The 16,393-nt window shown below is 43.9% G+C and overlaps 1 long non-coding RNA gene across 1 annotated transcript in view; it reads right to left on the bottom strand.

Moving 5' to 3' along the window:
* Positions 1–3,779: 3,779 nt before the first annotated feature.
* LOC138493193 (uncharacterized) overlaps positions 3,780–16,393 on the bottom strand; it is a 359,366-nt gene continuing 346,752 nt past the window's right edge. The window contains exon 4 of the long non-coding RNA XR_011276302.1: positions 3,780–4,198. This is a non-coding gene — a long non-coding RNA (uncharacterized lncRNA). The remainder of the gene's footprint in view (positions 4,199–16,393) is intronic.

Raw genomic sequence — 16,393 nt, 5'->3', positions numbered from 1 at the left:
TAGAATTCCTGGGTGGCGTTACGACTGCCTACATGTCGGGAAAAAGGGGCCAACTTTGGCCAAGATATCTCATGTAACAAAGAAGTTACAAGGGATTGAATGGCGACATACTGAAATCACCAAAAAAGACCTTGGTACTGGGGGGAAATACCCATGGCAGTTAAGGGGTTAAGACAGTAAAGCCCCAGAGGAGATATCATCTGTAAGGTAGCTCAGTTAGTTAATGCTCCAAATGCAGATTGTGCAGAGGAATATGTAACACCTGTGTTCACTTCCTGGCTTAATCTTCCGGTGGGATAATAGGCAGAGTGAATGCATTCAGCTTCTGATGCAACACAGCATTTTCCAGATCAATTGGCTCAGAAAAAGTGGTGGAAAACACTATTACTGTCGCTTTTTCTAATTAGCAAGATTTTCGTGCATTTTCTGGGTGGAGTTTGGGAGCCGAGTGGACATACCAGGACCCTCTGTATTTCCCGCTCCACCAGACAAATGCAGCCTTACTGCCAGCATGGATTCTCATGGTGGAAATAAGGAAAGGGATTCCTCTGGGATCTGCTTGGAAATTAAACCTGGTAAAAGCGGGTGGAGTCCAGAGGAAGTCATTGTCAATTCTGCCAGCAATCGCTAATTGCACGAGGTATTTACACTCTTCCAAAGTGGAAAAGCAATGTGATTTCACCTACCTTTTACGTTAAAATCTTCCATGACGTGGCGGAAAAGTAAAAACGTGCGCCAATGGAAGTGGTCCACTCCATGCAGTTTACTTTGCGCCTTGATGCTTGGGGGTTTTGCGTGATGCTACACATGTAATAAATAAATAAATACATTTAACATGACCCCAGATAAATGGCAATTCGTGATCAGAATGAGTGAGCATGGCATGTCGCTGGTAAGAGGGTGTCCTGTGCTACTTGAGTGCGTTGGCAAATGCCCTTAATTGCCATCTCGCGTTAAGCAGGTGCTTATACCCATCAGTGTGGATTGCGCAATAATAAGTCGACAGAGGTATTTCAAATGGCCAATTTCGCTCTTTGGGAGAAATTGTCAAAGTGGGAGAATGTTTCCCAGCATGTGCCACTTTCTCTGCAGAGTGAATTGTGCCTACCCCAAGGAAGAAGTGTGAAAAACCCACAAGGGCACTGTGCCCTGCTCTTTTTGCATGTGTCTTCCTCACAGGGCGACAGATGCCGACTCAGACATGGATAAGTCTCAGGTAGCAAGCCTGTACCCTAGTTGATGTGGCAAAGGATTTCAGACTTCTGAGGCTGATAACATTAGTAGCATTGAGTTACATGCCACCTTACAGGTATGTGTGATAAAGTTGCAAAGCAGAGCTGTTAGTGGGCTAAAGCAGGAGGCAATGTCTACCCACCCTCAAAGGGCACATACAACCATAAGTAATAGGCCCCTCCCCCCATCATGGCTGTAGGGGCCAGGCTCCAAACCAGGGCAAGAATGCCCTCCAATCATCCATGCCCACGAGTAGGGTAGCCCTCGTACTCCAGGAACCCTTTTGAGCAACCTCTGTGTTTTCCAGGTGATAATAACGCTATTTAAAGCCAGAAGTCTAAAAGGTAATCGCTTAATTGCAGCTGGAAATTTGCTCCTGGTGTGATCAAAATGCCTTAACCAAGTGTGACATCATCCCCTTCATTTATAAGCAATATGTTTGTTCTTGCGTTTCTTCATCCACTGAATTACTGTTAGAAACAAAGGCAAGAGTTGTCTCTTGTGTAGGCATTAGGAAGGCAGTTGCCAGCCTCTGGCATAATGTGCCCATGTTCTTCCAATATTTGCTAGCTGTTACCCTCTTATGGCCAGGTAGAAACATCATGGCAGTGACTGGCAAATGCCTTTCCCCTGCAGACAGAAAAGCGGAAATAAGAAGCCAATTCAAGATACAGAACAAATAGACGTTAAGACAGACTGCAGCTGCCATTGTTGTGTTAGGGAGAATATGTTGAGTGTTCAAGCAAGGAGGTATTGATATTGATATTGATATTTTATTTCTATCGCGCTCGTACACAAGTGTTTCAGAGCGCGACAAGGCAAGGGAGGGGAACAGGGGAGAACAAAACAGCGAGCTGTATTAAGCAAGCACGCAGTGAGACAAGGGAGAGGCAAACAAAGGCCAGAGGGGCTCTTTGAATAATGTAACAGGGCAGAGGACCCATGCTCTGCCGTCCTTGTAACATATGAGAGAATCAAATAGATCAGGCTTTGCAGCAAATGTTAAACGAGAAAGGAACAGAGTCCAGCTCTGCATTCAGAATAACAAAGGCAAAGAAAGGCTAGGCTCTGAAGCCAGCATGAGATGGAATAAGAGGGACCAGACTCATCGTGAGAGGCTGGCCCGGCCCTCGCAGGGGTGCTAGAGGGGCAGCCCACATAGCGGGCTGCCCCTCTGGCCACCCACCCCACCTACTAGGCATCCTCCGGGTCCGACACATCCGGCCGCGGACCTCAGGAGTGCTTATAAGGGGATGGGCTTGCGATCGCTCATCCTTCTTGTTTGCTGTACCCCCCTGCCCTCCCCGGAGGACAGTCAAAGCAGCAACATCACACACCTGGTCCCTCTACCCCCATAACAGGGCTTACTCAGAGGTACAAACAAGATTTCCTCTTTCTTTGAAACCCCCATCCTTCCATTCCAAAAGACTCCTTGCCCCACACAAAATAAGTAGCAACTTGCAGTTGGTAGAAAAGGCTGCAACTCCTTTATTTGGCAGGAGTCCACTTACAGCTGTTCTGCCTCTTAACGAGCTGGCGTCCTAGCTGTGGCCCACTGGAAGTAACTGTTATTTCCTCTCTCTTACCATGAGCTCATAGTCAGATGATAAGTCCAGAAATGCAACATACAAAGACATGTTCTTTGCTGCTGCATCCTTTAATTTTCTTGTTTTCTTTTCTTCTTTTCTCTTGTTTTATACAGTGATATTTGTAATTTATTACGTACTGCTATTTTAATTCTAATTTTGTGAAAAGTCGAGTTCTTTGACTAAAACACAATAAATAAATAAATAAATAAATAAAGCAAAGTCCCCAAGATGTCCCATGTCCCCCCCAGATTTTATATGTCTCCCTGGGCTTTTGTGGGTATCCCCTCAATACTTGATAAAGTTGAAGAGGGGGGCAGCTGATGTGTAAATTGCCTGTGGTAACTGTGCTACGTCGTCATCAGCTTACCCACATCCCGCCAATCCAAACAGAGCATGCATGGAGCTCTGTGGGGTTTTCAGGAAGCTATGCGGGCTTCAGCGCAGTTATGTGGCCCTGGAGAAACCACAGAAGAGGTAATAGGGTTAGGAATGTATTCTTCAATAAAATCTATGAGGTAGGAATACAACAATACTTGAGTACGCTGATGAGGGAGGACGGTTGATGAGAAATGCCTTAATTATATGTGGTAACCCAAATGACTCCATCATGGAGATTACCATATGTAACAAAGCCATTGCGCCAGATGAGGAGCCGCCTTCCCGGCATCTGATACTCGTGGCACTCCTCTGCTCAAAGCTAGCTACCAGAACTGGAACACATTAGCAAATGGGATATATTTGATAAGAATTCAACGTAAAGGGCCAACCCATCTGAACCACACCGTTAAAAAGTTCCTATTTGGGGAGAGGGGCGTGATCTGAGAGCCCTCTTTTGGCCCCTTGTTGTCACCTTCCCTGACCCACCCATTAAGGCGTGACCAACACAAGTCCTCCACCAAAGAAATGGACACATGGGAAAATTACATCAGTTTATTTGTTTAAATTTGTTGTAACGCATTTCACATCTGCTTCTGCTTCCACTTCAAGCTTTTGGGGTGTAATGTATTGTAACTAAGCAGAGGATGGAAGAGAGGCCACAGTCACCGCTGTATTAAGCAGAGATTTCAAATAGTCATGTGTCTTGGCTAAAAATCACAAAATCAGTGTGGCAACCCGGTTACAGTGCTCCAGGAAGCTGTAACATTCTGACATTGGCGCAGCAGCTCCCTCAGCACCACATACACAGTTTGTGTTTTTCTGCCTCTCAGTATAGGGTGACCAGATGCCCCGGTTTTTCCGGGACTGTCCCGGTTTTTGCTGCTCTGTCTCCCTTTCTCCAAAGTATGTTCCCATTGGAAACTGCAGTGGTCCTGGTTTTTGATAGTAGGTCTTCATAGCTGGCAGGCAGGAATGCACAATCTCGCACAGATCAAATGCTGCATTTTACAAGTTAAGATAGTGTTAGTTGTGATAGATAAATTGCAATATGTGTTTCTTTGAACAGTAACACTTAAACCCCCTTCTCCTCCAAATGCTAGTGAAGTGTAGCACCTTGACAGCCACTTTCAAGAGTTAGTCCTATTTTTAAATAAATCTTTATTTGTATTTGGTTTTCAAACAAAACCTTTACAAAACACTATTTAAAATGAATAGAACAATTAAAAGGATAAAACAACAAATACAAATTTTTAAAAGAAAAAAGACATATTTAACTTCATTATGAAACAGAATACAGTTCCATTACACAACCCTGCAATAAAATAAAATTTCCCTGAAGTATTTAACATTTTTCATGATAAACCACATTCAGTTTTCAAAAACCTTACAATTGCTAACTGCAGGGATATTTTCTTATCAAATAACATATGTTTCCATACTTGATTTGGAATTACTTTTGTTACATCTGATACGAAGTTAGAAAAATAGAGTAGTCTTTTTTCTACTAACTTAGGACATTCCAATAAGAGATGTCTTAAGGTTTCTTTTACATCATGAGAATTACAGAACCTGCACAAACTTGATACATCTAATCCTTTAGTTCTTGCAGAAATGATTTCCCCCGTAAGTAAAACATTAAATCTGAATCTCATATAGATGTTCCGATAAGCTCTATTAGGAAAGATGTATAGGTAAGGTTCCATGTTTCCTAGATATTTATAATATGAGATCATATGTGAGTACAACCTATATGAGGACAGGTCTCTAATAGTTTCCGCCCAATCTACATTTCGTAAGAGTTGTTTTACTTTTCTTGGATTTGTTACTAGCGTTGAAATCGGGACTCCAACACTGCTTAATAAAGTTAGCGATAAATTCATGTTTTGTCAAAAAAACGGATTTTAAATTCCCTTGTTTCAATTTACCAGACAACTCATAATACAAATTCTTTTGCATTTGTATTAGTAGATGGCAAAACAGAGATAGACATTTCCATTCCACTATACTCTTAAATGACTGTAGTCCTAATTCATAACGAATTGGATGTATGGGGACACACTTGGGCAAGCAGATCATCATTTTCCTTAGAGTAACCGTCTCAAGTCTGTGTACATCAAGTCTGCCCATTATAAATGGGATTTCACTGCCATACATAATCTTCGGGATTACTTTGCACTTGTAGAATCTAAGACATGGGTTAAGAGAGAAGTTTCCGAATTTTAAATCAACTACCTGCAGTTGAATCGCGCATGCTTTGGCCTTGGTTAAGAAGTGTGTGAGAATAGATAAATTATTACTTTTTACGTTAACCAAAAAACCCAAATAAATCATTGAGCTTCTAATAGGTAACCTATGCAACCCCATACACCAGTTTTTCAAAAGTGGTCTCCTCTTTCCTGTCAAACACAGGATTAGCAATTTTAATGGATTCACTACCAAGGTATTCACTTCCATATATTACCCAAATGCTGTCAATAGGCGCTGAAGTCCTATTGGGGACCTATCGAATAAGAGGAAGTCGTCTGCATATGAACACCAGCACATCTTCTTGCCTTCTAACATTGGTTGAATGAAGGCAGCAGGGCATAATGCCTTTCCTATGTCAGAAGTATAGAGATTGTATAAGGTTGGGGCAAAAATGCACCCTTGACGGAGGCCATTTGAGGTCTTAATAGGTGTTGAGAGAAGGCCTTCATTATTTAACCTAATCTGAATAGTAGATCCTACATGGAGGTGAATCAAGATGGCTAACAATTCACGAGGTAACTGCATATCTAACAACTTCTTTCATAAGATTGATCTATTAACCAGGTCAAACGCAAGAGGTAGATCCATGCTTGCCAGATAGACCGGACTCGTCCCTTTTTGCCATCCCAGTTCTTGCAGGAGTGAGGTTATCAACCCGCCCGCCAATGTTCCAATCCCCTTTCTAAAGCCAAATTGTGCAAATGAATAGATCTTTTCGGTTGTGGCCCAAATTTCTATTCTTTGTAGAAGAAGGCTTGCGTAGATTTTGGAGTCTGAATCCAGGAGAGCTATTGGACATTGGATGTCAAGGATCGATCTCCCTTTTTATAGACCGGTATTATATAGCTCATATTCCAAGATAATGGAATATGTCTAGTTCGGCTTATATCTTCAAAAAGTAGGAAGAGTGATTTGGACCAGATGTCTGGGTTTCCCTTAAACAAAATGTTTGATAACCTGTTAGGTCCCGCAGCACGGGAGGAACTAGATCTTATTATCCTCTCTCTTATCATGTTTATCGAGAAGTTGCCAGGCCAAGGTGTGGTCTTAAAGTTGCCTCTCGGAGAGCCTACATCCTGTAAGTCACCATATAGGTTCTCAAAATGATTTTTCCATGTGAGCTCATTGATTGGATTCAGATTGGAAGTTCGGGAAGATCTTGAGGATTTGTTTATAAGCTGCCAAAAATGCTTGGATGAGTTATTTTTCAATGCGGTCAACATTTCCTCGTTATCTTCTTGAAATAATTTATGTTTATGTGATTTGGACCAATTCTTATAGACTTGCTTGATGCCTTTAATCCCCCTTCGTTTTATATCATCATCTATGTTAAGACGATGTACTTGTCTTAGAGCACGGCGTAGCTCAATTTTTGCTAAATAGACAGTAGAGTCATATTTATGCAAATGTTGTTTGGAGGGATGGTTTCCCATCTTTTTGATGGACTTCTCAATTAATGTTTTAATGTATGGGCCAAAATGTTCAGGTGTAAACCTCACCTTTTTTTCCGCATAAGTGGAATCTGTATGATCTTTACAGAAGAGGTTGTTACATTTTAAGACATTTCCCGGGTGCCAACATATCCTATTACTCCCATTATTTATAAGCAAATCCTGAAGCCTCTTCAGGGGTTCAGGATTTCTTATGTTGATGGAAAGATTCAATTCCAGCATCTTATGATCACTTTTAGGGGAGGGAGTTAATCCAAAGCTTTCAATCAAACGGAAAATCTCAGTGGAAACTTATATATAGTCGATCGGGGAAGATTTAGCCCCTGATGTCCAGGTTGTATATGGGACATCGGAGTTCAGGATTAAGTGAGCGGATTTTAGGCCCCAATTTTTAAATAGTGTAGACCAACCCATACGATCTACTTTTTTGTATGTCAAGTTTCCCAAATAAAGATCCTGAGTTTCCCCTTGGTCCACCATTGTAAGGAGGAGTGAAGGGTTCAAGGAGGGGAAGATTTCATTTGTCTCCGATAATAAATTAGTGTTCAGGTCCCCCATTATTACAAATTGAATACCTGGATAAATGTAGAGGTATTTCTCCATTATTTCTTCCATTTTTGAAGTATTTTCAAAAATGTTTATTCCAGATGACCAATATATGTTCCAAATAAGTATATGATTAAAGTTTTCAAGCTTTAGGATAGCACCCAATCCCACAGGGTGAATGGTGAAAGTTTCAACAATATTAATGCCCAAGGCTAACTTTATTGCTAATAGGAGTCCCCCCTTAGGCCGGCCTAAGCTCCCTTGGGAGGCAAGAAGGTGATGGCATTCAAAACCATCTATCTGAGTGGGCGAAGTCATCCAGGTTTCCTGTATACAAATAATATTCTTTGTTCTCAAATAATTGCATAATTCCATACAGGACGACAGATGAGAACTCCCTCTTGAGTTCCAGGAGAGAATAGAAACATGGGTGCTTACTGCTAATGTTACTGTTTCAGATTTTGCAATCGGGCAATAGAGTCTCTCAGGCTCGAGGCTAGCCATCTCCAGCTTGAGTCGTGGTCCTGGAGGATCTCTGACTCTTTTTCTTTTTGCTCTAGATCACCCCAGCCTCCAGGTCTTTGAGCTTGGGTGAAATTAGGAAATTCCAATTGCATATTTCCATCTCCAAAATTTAGTATATCGAATCCCCTCTTGTTAAATTCATCTAATTCCATGAGAACGTTCCGATATACCAATTTAGAGTAGAATATAATTCTAACATGATCATGACAGTCAGGATGTATAAAATCTATCCTTTTGATATCTGCGGAGGCCAAGTTTGCTAAATTCGGGATATCATTGAGCAGCTGCAGAATTCTGTTTCTATTCATAGAAGGCTGAAAGCCACACTCAAAGAGAGGAAAGATGAGAACACTGGGAAAATCTAAAAAACATGAAGTTCTCCAAGGTATATGTTTAAATTCTGTATCCATGTAGTGTTTGGGCACCCTTCCTTCCCCGGCCTCCCTTTGTGATTGGGGTGGTTTGATAGGGATATGGGGCGGCGGCTCTGATGATATAGGAAATGGTTCTATTGGCATGGGTGTAATTGATTCAGTAACCTTCGAGGAGGGGGACCCTTCCCTAATCATTTGCTGCTTTTTAGGCTGTGGGGATTTGTTACTACCAGCCAAGGCAATTGGAGCCTGTGCTTCCTGCAATGTTTTATCCTTTAATGCATCAGCGATTGAAGTGCTTATAAGCAGTCTAACCTCCATTTCGGTTAAAGAATGCTCAGTAGATGAGTTATCAATTGGATCCTTCGGCACACATGGGATCACAGAATAATTCTCTTTGTTTTGATACATTACTCCAGTTTCTTTAGTCATCTTTTGAATCTGGGGTTCCCAGGGCCCAGAGTAGTTTTAGACCCCATTGTCAATGGCTTAGACAAATCAATGGAATGATTTATAGCCAAAGACTCATAAGGATATCTCGCCTTTAAAGCCGCTTCTACAGCAGCAGTAATAAGTGTTTTTATCATGATTCCGCTGAAGGCAGGAGGCTCAAGAAAGCTAGTTCCAGGGGCGTTCTGCAAGGGAAAATCCTCTGCAGAATTTTCTTGGGTAGGAGGCACCAGAGTTGCTGGATCGCTTAATTCTAAAGTTTGAGCCACCTGCGGAGTGATATTTGTCAAAAACTCATTTGCCAGCGGATTCAAGGAGGTGGTGATATGATCGAACTTTTATTTTTCGGCTTTATGAAGAGATCATAAGTCTCTTTTTGAGGTTTTATGCCTTTAATTTTAATACTTTCATCCTTATTCACCTTACTAAGTCCCATGACTGATGTTGGAGTCAGACTCTTGTGGGACATTGCATCCGTCAGGGGGTTCTTCGCATGCCTATACTTTCCCACCTGACCATTGTAAGGGGGTTCTTCTTTATCAGACTCTTGGTCAGAAGTCCCAATCGGGTCTTCTACTATTAGGTTTTTCCAGGAGTTTTTCGCGATTTTGCTTCTTTTATTGAGGAAAGATGCCTGTCCCTTCTTCCGATTGTTTTTATTGTTCTGGTTATTTTTATTTTTGTTTTTATTATCTTGTTTTATTTGCCCGCTCCCCTCTTCTATCTCTATAGGATTTTTATTCTTGGGTTTAGAAAGTACCTCAGAAGCTTTCAGAGGTTCAGAATTCGGTTGCACGGCAGTCATATTTTTTGTGGCGAGATTGTCTGGCTCCATTCTAGTGGGAAGTACACCTGTAGCCATTAGTTTCGTGATAATTTTTATGGGCAGAAGTTCTAATGCTTCAGTAAATCTGTTAGCTTGATCAATTTGCCTACCCATTAAAATACGGTTTTCCATAAATCCAGTAGAGTGGACTTTAAGTTCTTGCAATATATCCCTTAGGAGCGTGCCAGTCTCTGATGTATTACCCAAATTCAATTCGTTAAAGGGATTAGAGGATTCCAAAGGGTGCTGAGTGAGGTCTCTCAGATCTGCGTCGGCTGAGAAAAAATCGGGCGGGGTATCCAGAAAAGAGGATTCCGGCACTGTGATAATCTCCTCCCTTGTCCCCCCATCTATCGGAAGAGGATCAATTATTTCATCTTCAAGGGCCTGCATAGGGCCTTCAGTGGAGTCAATAGACGGATGTACAATTGCTTCTGACTACAGTAGCATTGAATCACTTGGCTCAGTAGGGGACAGCGGTAATGGCATATTCATAGCCATTCTTAGTGTATTTTTTACAGGTGTAAATATTAAAGAAGCTGACAAGATATCATCATATGGTCTGGGTCCCTGTATGGTAGAGCTCCTAGTAGAAGGGCCAGCGGCAGCCCCTCTAGAGTAAACATATTCGACGCTATTTCAGCATCTGGACATCCCAAATAAATAGACAGAACCAAGATATAACTGTTTTTTTTTTACAATGTATATATCTGGTTGAGAGTGTTGTATTCAGGGTTTACCAGATTATATTCAAATTTCAGACCAATGCAAGTAGGGTGTCACTGCCCTTTTAGATGCTATTAGTACTACGAAGTATATAAAGATCCAGACCTGTCCGAGAAACTTACAGTCTGAGAGTCTAAGCATGCAGCCTATTTACTGCGTTTGAAATCATACACGGTTGTTTGTCCTCTGCCTTTCCGTGCAGTCAGGCTACTACCCTTGGCAACCTCCACTGAACCCGTTGACCCTCCACCCCACAAGCAGAGAATATCCAAAACCTAAATTTGGTCTGCGAAAGAAAAACTCACCGACGCCAGCGCTCCCCGCAGCGCGCACCGCGAACAGCAAACAGTGCTTTCCGTGCTTGTTCGGTGCACGCACGGGTGCGCTGGAGCCGGTGTATTTATGCTCCACCCCGTGAGCACGCCAAAAAAAAAAAAGGGGGCGAAGTATTCACGCCAGGAGAGCCCCTAAAGAAAATTGGGGAGAAAGAAAAAAAGAGAAGACCAAAAATGTGTATCAGAATAACAGGTAGACAAAATGAGTGGAAGTAAAGGGACAGAACAACGTGCACAATGTGCACAATTCTCTACAGATGCACAACGTGCACAACAGTCACCTTGTCAGTTTCTAGTCCAGGGAAATGTGGTGCAACCAGAGCAGACGTCCGCTGCTCTTTAGATCACAGCACAGAGTGCTCAGCAGACAGTCCAGGGGAAGGGGAGAGAAAATCCTTTGAAAACCCGGCAGCCACGCGAAGAGCTTTGTGACAGCAAACAGTGCTTTCCGTGCTTGTTCGGTGCACGCGCGGGTGCGCTGGAGCCGGTGTATTTATGCTCCTCCCCGTGAGCAAGCCAAAAAAAAAAAAAAAGGGGGCAGAGTATTCGCGCCAGGAGAGCCCCTTGTCAGTTTCTAGTCCAGGCAAATGTGGTGCAACCAGAGCAGACGTCCGCTGCTCTTTAAATCACAGCACAGAGTACTCAGCAGACAGTCCAGGCGAAGGGCAGAGAAAATCCTTTGAAAACGCGGCGGCCATGCGAAGAGCTTTGTGACAGCAAACAGTGCTTTCCGTGCTTGTTCGGTGCGCGCGCGGGTGCGCTGGAGCCGGTGTATTTATGCTGCTCCCGTGAGCACGCCAAAAGGGGGCGGAGTATTCGCGCCAGGAGAGCCCCTTGTCAGTTTCTAGTCCAGGCAAATGTGGTGCAACCAGAGCAGACGTCCGCTGCTCTTTAGATCACGGCACAGAGTACTAAGCAGACAGTCCAGGTAAAGGGGAGAGAACATCCTTTGAAAACGCGGCGGCCACGCGAAGAGCTTTGTGACAGCAAACAGTGCTTTCCGTGCTTGTTAGTCCTACTTTTATGTTAGTTGCCCTGTCACGGTTTTTAACTTTTTTTATCTGGTCACCCTATCTCAGTGTGACCCACCGTTGCTAGTGTTACCCGCCATGTACCTGCACCAGGCACAATTACACAATTAACATGAATTGGGGCAGTATAAAGCATATTAACAGAACTTCACACCTCTTTTATACACTTTGAAATTCACAGGAATTCAGTCATCTCCACAAGGGCGGAGCCAGCCACTAGCTTGGGAGGAGTTTATAGGCAGAAGCCAACGCTCTGCAGTGACGCTCAGCCCAGGGGTGCCGATGGGAAAGGGGTGCTACCTCAAGACCCTGTCAAATTTCTGATGTGGCAGAGTGGAGTGTTTATGTTCAAACAATCATTCACGTGGGCCGCAGCAGTAAATGTGCAGCGGAAGAGGACAAAATGTCTCAATATGTAAATAGAATCCTATGTCGAAGCCAAAGGCTTATCTACACGGATCAGCTTTTAAATGCCACCACCGCCAATGATTGGCATTGCTTGTGAAGCTAAATATCCTGTGAATTGGGGTGAAAGATGCATCTAATGCACAAAGGAATGTGTAATAGTTATTCAGACCCCTGGGCTTAGAGGAAGGGGCGGGGTGGCCGGCAGCCCTACGGCTTAATGGCCCCTCTCACCACTAGCTTTCAAAATAGTTATATCCAGCCCACACAACATTTTGAGGCTGGCTCAGCCCCTACATCTCTGCCCTCATAAATATTGTCTGAGGGTGGCGATCAGGTCTTTGCTGCACGGGATGGCTGGAAGCGGCAGGGGTGGACTTCCTGCTGCGTCCTCCAGGCCGCGCTGTTACTACATTAGAGCAGCACAGACTTTCCTCTACACGTAGAGTGTGGTGCCTCTATAAACTATGATACTGACAATTATTTAAAATGACCATGCAGGTGCTTTTGTTGGCATCTAGTTAATATATTGTTACTACAACACGTGATGCAGATTTGTCTAGACATGCATTTATGTGGCTTGTAAGGGTTTTACATGGTGTTTGTGTTTTGTAGCATTGCTTACAGAGTTAAGTAATGAAACAAAGCTCCAATAAAAAAAAGAGCAGGAGCTTTCGTTGGTGCTCTTCTGCTGTTCTGGATATAGCAGATTATGCATCACAGCGCTACAGTATACTTCTATTTTTGACAGTAAGTCAAAGTCTAAAGTCAACATTTTGCTTATTTCGATTGTACAAACAATCATCAAACACATGCCCAAAAATCAAGATAGAACACTTACAAATGTCATAATAAACATCATACACCTGAAACTGATGCTCAATATGCATCTTAAAACTCAGTCCATTTTAAAACAATGCATACATTTCTTTCCGAATTAAGAATGTATAGGACGATAACCCTACTTGGATGTAGTGCAAGTATTATCCCCGAGATCACAAGCAGGGCAGGCCTTAGCAGTAGCAGCGGTCCAGGAATCAAACCAAAAATGTGTCTCTCCTCTCCTCTGCCTGCCCCTGGTCATGCGGAGGTGGAGGGAGACCTTGAAAGATTCAGCCGAGCTGGTGTGGCAGGGGGCTAAAAGCGCCCTGGGCGGTCGCCCAGGCAGCCCTGCCCTAAGGCCGGCCCTGATCATGAGTATACCGTTTCCTAAATTGAAGTGCCTGTTGGGTAAACGAATTCAGGCCCAGGTTACGCAGTCATCTTGCTAGTATGCTTAAGCCCACATCCAGTAACTGCTCACATCCCACCCAGCTCAGGAAGAGACACCGTTTGTCTCTACTGAATTAAGCAAATCAGAAAACACCTGGCCAGACCCCCAGACTGATGCAAGGAGGAGGTCTCTGACTAGGATTTTAGGGTGGCAGTTGTGGTGCTGACTTATGCAGTGTGGCTAGACGATCTGGAGGAGTATGCAGTATTCACAAAGATGCCTTTTGTGCATATGTGTGGGCAGGCATGCATGTCTGTTTGTAGGGTGACTGAGTATGCCTTTAGTGTCTGGGAATATTGGACTCTGTAGGAACTCGCCCCATTGCTCCCGGGCAATCAGTCACAGCACCCATGTCTGCGCGAAACCACGTAAATATAGCGAGAGATGAAGGCGCAGTTAGTCACCCAGCCTGGGGCAAGAACCTTCCCGTGGTGACTTCACGAAGACTTGGCCCATGGAAAAGACTTTGACCCCGTTTCAAAGAAAAAACCCTGACTCATGGAGGAGAGGTATGTAAGGGGCACAGGCCATGGGACGCAATTATGATTCCTTATGTAATGACTGTTGAGGGTGTCAGGGAGGAATACTGTCCCGCCTCTTCGGGTAAGGAGTCGCATATCTGGACAGTCGAGACAACCAATGGGAAGCCTCCAGTTCTTTCCCGGCCTCTGAGTTAGTCTCGCGGGAGAATGCTTGGTCCCTGAGTAAATCCTGGAATTCAGGCCTGCGTGCCTGACCTGTGAGTAGTGAACCCTGATGAAGAATTGGGCCATGCTGTAACACTGAGCAATGCGAACTCCCATTCTTTCTGAAGCAGCGCTCTCTTAATGCCCAGCTGTAGTCAGTCCTCGGGAAGCAGTGTATTTAGCAACACGTTACCTTTCTGTGCTGTAATACCGAGAATTCCGATCACACCCCTTGCAAAAGAATGAGGAGTTCTCACGGAGTGGAGTCGGGTGGAATGCCTGGCTGGCCGCATGGAACACATAGGTGTATTTTTAGCTGCGCCAGACAAACTAACGGCTTACGAGCAGCTACGGAGGTATTTCTGTAATGACGTTTGCAGAAGCTAACTTACCTTTCAGCCGCACCTGCCAGGCCAGTGTCCCAAGGAGGTCTCGGGTGCACATATATGTTTTTTCTAAATGCGTACATAATTTGTGGAGATGAACATATGTTAAAAAAAACGCTATTAAACCATATAACACGCACTCTCAAAACGCGAATATGACGAATTAATTGTGAATGACATGCTTGCGTTGGCATAGGGTGACCAGATTTGGAAAATAAAAAACCGGGACAGGACAAAAGTCTAGAAGTAGGACTAGCACCCCAAACCCATTGAAAGTCCTCCCCATCTCTGTGGCGCCACCTCTCCCCTCCCCATGGGCCAAGCCCTCCCCATGGGATCAGGCTTTAAAATAAATATTTCCAGTACTTCTCATATGATGAACTGCAGAGTTATAAAATGATGGCTCACTTGAGCGTTTTTGCTTTGAGTGTTGGTACAGCCCAGGGGTGTTGCTAGGTCTGGAAAAGATCCGGGACTACGCTGATGTCGGGACTGTGGGGACTCGGGGCTAGCTAGCCTTTTGGTTGTAGCTCCTGAGATTCTATCGGGGCTATAGCCCCCCCACCTAGCAACGCCTCTGGTACAGGCTTCCCTATATTTCATATAGCATTCTCCGTGGTGCAAGAAATGAAAAGTTCGAGGTAGCCCTGGGGGGTCTAAGAAGGTGCTAATGGCGATTTGGCTGGAGAAGGGTAAACTGTTTATTATGAAAACAAATGGCCGCTTGAATTGCTGCATGCATCAGGCAGCCCTCGCTTTCCCAAAACCGGGACGTGGTTTTTAAATTTACAAAACTCCCGGGACAGGGGAACAGAGGGCCTTCTTCTGGGACGGCCCTCACAAACCCTTCTCTCTGGAAGATAGCTCAGGGGCAATGTGCTCGTCTTTGAAGCAAGATAACGAAAGTCAGCATAGGTTCGATCCGCGCGTCCGCGCTTAGAAACCTTCAGGCTCATTATAAATAATCTATCATATCAAAATCGGGACGTCTTCTCAGATGGGGTTTCGCAGCAATCATTTTGGTATTAGCTCTTGGATTTCACTTTAACACCTAGTGGAGCAAAAGCTATTGTTCCGGATAGTGGTAGGAGGCAACTGTGTCTGGAGGCTCATTCTCCCGGGGGAGAGTCACTATTCCCTCCTTTTTGATGTTTCTGGCATTTCCATTTCCTAAAAGGAGAACATTTTGTGTGCGCCCCTGTTAAATTGCTTGACTCTGCCGGGAATGCAATGGACAGGATCCCGGATGTTTGTGGATTGTTTTATGTTAATAATAGTTCAATGTTTAGTGTTTAATGTAAAGTACGTTAATAATTGTTATCATTTGTTATGGTGTGAACGGTATTGCCATCCTTCAGCCATGGACGTTTATTGCAGTATTTCCGGCTGCTCTTGACTAATGACAGACCAAACCTATTGGCTTTGCCAATGCTTATTTTGCTGATGGTCACGTGGTTTAGTGGGAAAGGTGCTCGCTCATTCTTATCTGCCATTGGCACCAAGCACAGTTGATACCGTGTGTGTTTTAGAATCTAATGTCCAATCGGAGTCTGCCTGGGGTCGCAATGGAAGTCTTGGAGACATCCCCTCAGCTCAGTCCCCATGAGGCCACCTGCCGCAGCCAAACAGCGACATGGTGGACTACATTCCAGGCTGTAATTGAAAGCAGCATGTTTGAGCCGCAAGGTGGCGATAGCGAGCTACGTTGGGTAGTTGAATGTGTGATATATATATGGATACCATTTCTTTCTTGAAGCCCTCGATCAGAATTTGTGATTTAACCCCTTAAGTACAAGGACTTGCATAATAGACTAAAAACAAGTTAGACACCGTGTTAGTCCGGTTTAAAAATCACACACGTTGCAGATTGTGATATTGGGCTAGCTGACACATCCATGCAGAGATGAAACAAAACATTAGTTTACAAAGTCC

Source organism: Ambystoma mexicanum, chromosome 10, assembly GCF_040938575.1.
Source record: "Ambystoma mexicanum isolate Mex_15411 chromosome 10, UKY_AmexF1_1, whole genome shotgun sequence".
NCBI classification, from domain to species: Eukaryota; Metazoa; Chordata; class Amphibia; order Caudata; family Ambystomatidae; genus Ambystoma; species Ambystoma mexicanum.
The sequence above is the reverse complement of the archived record's forward strand: the minus strand, read 5'-3'. Positions and strand labels throughout refer to the sequence as shown.